Genomic DNA, 6,770 nt, shown 5'->3' on the forward strand with positions numbered 1-6,770 from the left:
TCCATGAATTGGTGTCCAAGTATTCAATTATGGGAGCCTATGGGGCCATTTTCATTCAAACCACAGTTTTTGTTTTTTGTTTTACAGAGTCAGGCATCACTTTTTTTCTTTTATAAGCCTGTTTAGGTGATGTATATAATTACTGGCACTGTGGATTTTTAAAAAAATCAATGCTTCTTTGTTCTACTCTTTCTCTGGGTCTTGTTTTTTTGTGTTCCGAATAACTTATGGACTTGAATGTTAACCCTTTGTTGGGATAGTTTGCAAATATTTGGCCCTATCTTCAGTTGTATCTTCACTGTACTGATGGCTTCCTTTGCTGTGCAGAAACATCACAGTTGGCTCTAGCCCCCTTTATCTATTTTTGCTTTTGTTATCTGTTTTTTAAATTTTTATTTGTGTGTGTGTATCTATGTGAGAGTCTGCTGCATGTGGGTTCCAGTGGAGGCCAGGTGAGGGTGTCAGATCCCCTAGAGCTGGAGTTACAGATGGTTGTAAGCTGCCCAGTGTGGGTGCTGGGAACTGAACCTGGGTTCTCTGTAAGAGCAGCACACACTCTTAACTGCTGAGCTTGCTGGGGTCTTATTAAAATAAACAAACGAGTGGCCTTGTTCTCCTCATATCTTCTCTGTGATTGGCGACCGGCAGCCTCAGGCCCGTGGTCTTGAGACCGAGCACCATGCCTTCGATAAAGTTGCAGAGTTCTGATGGAGAGATATTTGAAGTTGATGTAGAAATTGCCAAACAATCTGTGACTATCAAGACCATGCTGGAAGATTTGGGAATGGATGATGAGGGAGATGATGATCCTGTTCCTTTACCAAATGTTAATGCAGCAATTCTAAAAAAGGTCATTCAGTGGTGCACCCATCACAAGGATGACCCTCCTCCTCCTGAGGATGATGAGAACAACAACAACAAAAAAAAGCAGACAGATGATATTCCTGTTTGGGACCAAGAATTCCTGAAAGTTGACCAAGGAACACTTTTTGAACTTATTCTGGCTGCAAACTACTTAGACATCAAAGGTTTGCTTGATGTCACATGCAAGACTGTGGCCAATATGATTAAGGGGAAAACTGAGGAGATTCATAAAAACCTTCAATATCAAAAATGACTTTATTAAAGAGGAAGAGGCCCAGGTACACAAAGAGAACCAGTGGAGTGAAGAGAAGTGAAGTGCTGTGCCTGACACTGTAACACTAGAAGGGTTGTTCCACATGCTAGTTGCACTGCTCTGTTTATAATTGTTAGTATTAGAACAGCAGACAAACGCAGTCTCATCCTCACTGCATGCGTAGTTCCGGTACAGATCTGACCTATGGCTGAGTTTCTTCTATGAGCAAAAGTTCTTTTGTTTTTGTTTTTTTTCAGTATTCTGAATAAAACTGAACTTTTGGGTTCTCTGTGGAAAGTGGCATTTTGAGCTTTCCCTCTTTCTGTAAAGTGATTTCTGCCTAGTTCATTGTCCAGTTAACTTCAGTGAGCCTTTGAAAGTTGGCATTGTAAATAAAACAACTTATGAGAAGTATTCTGAAATAGAATTGATAAAACATGATCTTTGTTCATGAGTTGGAAACTGGAACAAGGGAACTTGAAGTCAGTGTTGCAAGTGGGGTTGTTAAGATGTGTTCTAGCCTCTTTGCTGCTGGTAAACTTGTATACAACTGGGCTCTCTTAATTGGATCTGAGGACTTGTTTTGTCTTATCTGCCTCCCCTTTAATTTTTAATCTCAGCTTTGAATATATTGCCTAGAGATTTAGTTTACTACCCATTTTGGTTTGAGAGGAGGGCTGTACCCCGACATTTGTTAGCTTTTCAAGGGGCTGTAACTAGACATTTGTTAGCTTTTCAATTAAAAATGACACTTACTTCAAAAAAAAATAAACAAACAAGCCTTTAGGTCCTGTCCTTCGGTTCCTGTTCTGATTTCTCTGAATGATGGACTGTGATATGGAACTGTCAGATGAAATAAACCTTTTATTTCCCAACTTGCTCTTCGTTTACATTTAATTTTTAAAAAAATTATTAGATTCTTTAAAAAAATACCAATCCAAGTTCCCACCCCATCCCCTCCTCTCATTCCCTCCACACACCCTCCCACCCCACCCCCATCTAATCCTCAGAGAGGCTAAGGCACATTGCTTTGTAGAAAGTCCAAGGCCCTCCCTACTATTTCTAGGCTGAGCTGATGGAGGAAGGCCATTGGTTAATTATAATAAAGAAACTGCTTGGCCTCATAGGTTAAAACATAGGTGGGTGGAGTAAACAGAACAGAATGCTGGGAGGAAGAGGAAGTGAGCTCAGACTCGACAGCTCTGCTCTCTGGAGCAGAGACGCCATGCTCCCCTCTCCCGGGCAGACTCGATGGAGCAAGCCGCCAGGTCAGACATGCTGAATCTTTCCCGGTAAGCGCACCTAGTGGTGCTATGCAGATTATTAGAAATGGGTTAGACAAAATATGAGAATTAGCCCGTAAGAGGCTAGAGCTAGTGGGCCAAGCAGTGTTTAAAAGAATACAGTTTCCGTGTAATTATTTTGGGCATAAGCTAGCAGGTGGCTGGGGTGCTGGGGACACAGCCCCGCTGCTCATACTACTACATTGAGCAAGGTATACATCCAAAGAGAATAGATCCCAAAAATTCAATACCTGCAGTGAGGATAAAGCCTGCCAGTGGCCCTGCAGCTTTCCCCAGCCATGCAACTGTCAACCACATTCAGAGGGACTAGTTTGGTCCTATGCTTGTTCCTTCCCAGTCCAGCTGGAGTTGGCGATCTCATTAGCTCAGGTAAACTGTTTAAGTGGATGAACCCATCATGGTCTTGACCTCTTTGCTCATATTCTCACTCCTCCCACTCTTCAACTGGACTTTGGGAGCTCAGTCCAGTGCACTGATGTGCGTCTCTGCCTCTGTTTCCATCAGTTGCTGGATGAAGGTTCTATGGTGATATTTAAGATAATCATCAGAGCCGGATGGTGGTGGCCTTTTAAGCAGAGGCAGGCGGATCTCTATGAGTTCGAGGCCAGCCTGGTCTACAAGAGCTCGTTTCAGAATAGGCACCAAAGCTACAGAGAAACCTTGTCTCAAAACAAACAAACAAATAAACAAAACAAAAACAAACAAAAACAAAAACAAAAAAGATAATCATCTGATTACAGGGCAAGCCAAGGTGGGGGCCCTCTCTCCTCTAGTGCCTAGGGTCTTAGGCGGGGTTATCCTTGTGGATTCCTGGGAATTTCTCTAGAGCCAGGTTTCTGCTAACCCTATAATGGTTCCCTTAATCAAGATATCTCTTTCCTTGCTCTCATCTCTGTCCTTCCTCCATCTCGACTGTCCCATTTCCTCAAGTTCTTCTCAACCTTCCCCTTCTCCCCTTCTTTTTTCCTTCCACACCCTCCTTCTTCCCACCACCCCCATGCTCTTAATTTTGTCAGGCAATCTTGTCTGTTTCCAATTTCCAGGTGGGTCTATATATGTTTTTCTTTGGGCTCACCTTATTACTTAGCTTCTCTAGGATCATGAACTATAGGCTCAATGTCCTTTGTTTATGGCTAGTATCCACTTATGAGTGAGTACATACCATATTCATCTTTTTGGGTCTGGGTTACCTCACTCAGGATAGTGTTTTCTAATTCCATCCATTTACATGCAAAATTCAAAATGTCTTTTTTTTTTTAAACCATTGAATAGTACTCTAATGTGTAAATGTGCCACATTTTCTTTATCCATTCTTGGGTTGAGGGGCATCTAGGTTCTTTCCAGGTTCTGGCTTTTGTGTATATGAACAAATGCTTTTGTAGTATGATTGAGCATCTTTTGGGTATATACCCAAGAGTGGATCCTGAGGTATGTTGATGCCCAATTTTCTGAGAAACCACCATACTGATTTCCAAAGTGGTTGTACAAGTTTGCATTCCCACCAGCAATGGATGAGGGTTCTCCTTGCTCCACATCCTCTCCAGTATAAGCTGTCATTAGTGTTTTTGATCTTAGCCATTCTGACAGGTGTAAGATGATATCTCAGAGTTGTTTTGATTTGCATTTCCCTGATAGCTAAGGATGTTGAACATTTCCTTAAGTATCTTTTGGCTATTTGAGATTCTTCTGTTGAGAATTCTCTGTTTAGTTCTGTACCCCATTTTTTAATTGAGTTATTTAGAATTTTAATGTCTAATTTCTTGAGTTCTTTATATATTTTGGAGATGAGTCCTTTGTCTGGTGTGGGGTTTGACAAGAACTTTAAGTCTTTGGAGAAAAAAATTGAAGAAGATACCAGAAAATGGAAAGATCTCCCATGCTCTTGGATAGGTCGGGTCAACATAGTAAAAATGGCAATCCTACCAAAAGCAATCTATGGATTCAATGCAATTCCTATCAAAATCCCAACACAATTCTTCACAGACTTTGAAAGAACAACAATCAACTTCATATGGAAAAAAAAACCTAGGATATCCAAAACTATCCTGTACAATAAAGGAACTTCTGGAGGCATCACCATCCCTGACATCAAGCTCTATTACAGAACTACAGTAATCAAAACAGCTTGGTAGTGGCATAAGAACAGAGAGGTTGACCAGTGGAAATTGAATTGAAGACCTAGATATTAATCCACATACCTAGGAACACCTGATTTTTTGACAAAGAAATTAAAATTATACAATAAAAAAAGCATCTTCAACAAATGGTGCTGGCATTACTGGATGTCAACATGTAGAAGAATGAAAATAGATTCATATCTATTGCCATGCACAACACTCAAGTCCAAATGGATTAAAGACCTCAATATAAATCTGACCACACTGAACCTGATAGAAGAGAAAGTGGGAAGTAGTCTTCAATGCATGGGCACAGGAGACCACTTCTTAAATACAACCCCAGTAGCACAGACACTGAGAGCAACAATAAATGACTGGTACCTCCTGAAACTGAGAAGCTTCTGTAAAGCAAAGGACACAGTCAATAAGACAAAAAGGCAGCCTTCTGAATGGGAAAAGATCTTCCCCAACTTGCTTTTTGCTATGGAGTTTTATCACAGCAATAGAAATCCAAACAAAGACACAGACTCAAAAATTAAAAAATTCTTACCCACAAAACAGCAACAAAACTCTTGGCCAAACTCATGCCTGGCACCATGCTTCTTGCTCTGCTCTTGCCCACCATTTATTTCTCTTGACTTGAGTTTTCTCAAGCCAGCACACTCCACTCCCATCCAAGCTCAGATATTTATGATCTATATTCCATTCTTTTGGCATTTATTCAGTTTAGACATTTTAACACACCTAACTCTTCAAGACTGAGCCAGCCAAGATCTGCAGCGGGCTGTGGAGTAGCCCAGAAACCTGAAAGTACATTACTCTCTTGTTCTGCCTTCTAGTCTTCATTTTGCTTGCATTGGTCCTGCTCCAGATGACCAGTGTTATTGCTGTTATTCTTGGGTACTTGAGACCCAACCTGAGCTGCCTCCTGCCTTGCTGTCCAGTTCCTTCTAGGATGGGAAAGGAAGGCGGTGGAGGGAAGTCAGAGTTGAAAGATACCCCATTTGTTCTCTGAACTCTCTGGGTCTCATCCTGTACCTCCCAAGCAGGATATGAAGACCTGCCGATTTCCCAGCTCCCAGAGCTTGGTGCCTACATGCTAACTCCACATGAACTTCCCTGGTTCTAGCAAGACCTTGGCTACATGAGGCATGGCTTGGGGTGACTCCAGCCCTGTGGAGGCCACCTTGACACCTTCCCACTGCCAGGAGCCTCTGCTGCCTGTACCCACACTCCCTTCCTAAGACTTACTAAAAAGGGCTTCTGATTGTAGATGTGTGTCTTCTGTGGCTCAGAAGACACCTCTCAAGGTTGTGAGAGCCCTTTCCTTGAAATATGACCATGATAAAGACAGGCCTTTGTCACCCAGTTTAAGGGAAACAGATGTAGTTGGGTAGGACAGAAAAGCGTGTATGGCATCCACCAGAGCAGCCCTTTGCCCTCTTCTCTTCTCCACATTGCCTGAGTCCCGTTCTCTCCTCCCTGTCACCACCTCTAAAACACTGACATGTGTGCTCATCTATATTAGACTTGCCCAGTGCATCTGTTTGCACTATTTTACATAACGTCTATATGAGACTGTCTTGGGAAGACCTGAAGCTCGGTTGGTTTCATCCTCAAGCCAGTGGAGAAATGTTCCAGTGGTCTCTGGCAAGGGGGATTTTGGGATCTGATTGTTTGAGTCCCTACTAGGTTCCTCTGCTCTGCCTCATTCTTGGGTGGTGATCCATCATGGACACTCCCGTAGGCTCCATGTGCCTGCCTGTATTAGTATTTCTTCTCCAAAGGCAGTCTTACTTTCAAGGTAGGAACAGTAGGGCTGTTGTATGAAATGGTGTATGGAAAGCATCTATCCGTCATTCATCTACCCAATTTTCCATCCATCCATCCATCCATCCAGATATCCATATATTATTCATTCAACTTTTCATCAATTTGCCATCTACCTGTCATTCATTTAACCATTATTCATCCAATCAATTTTTGTGTCTACCCATGTTTCCATCCATACATCCATCCACTCACCCATCCAATATTCTGTCCATCATCTATCCTTTTCATTCATACAGCATCCAATACAATTCATCTGTCATTCTTCTCTCCATTATCTGCCTGCTATGTGTTTATCATCCATCCATCCATCCATCCATCCATCCACCCATCATCCACCCACCCATCCACCCATCATCCATCCATCCACCCATCATCCATCCATCCATCCTTCTACCATCC

General features: G+C 42.2%; 1 pseudogene; it reads left to right on the top strand.

Moving 5' to 3' along the window:
• Positions 1–626: 626 nt before the first annotated feature.
• Positions 627–1,523, top strand: LOC101989625 (annotated as a pseudogene).
• Positions 1,524–6,770: the final 5,247 nt, after the last annotated feature.

This window comes from Microtus ochrogaster, chromosome 4 (genome assembly GCF_000317375.1).
Source record: "Microtus ochrogaster isolate Prairie Vole_2 chromosome 4, MicOch1.0, whole genome shotgun sequence".
Classification (NCBI taxonomy): domain Eukaryota; kingdom Metazoa; phylum Chordata; class Mammalia; order Rodentia; family Cricetidae; genus Microtus; species Microtus ochrogaster.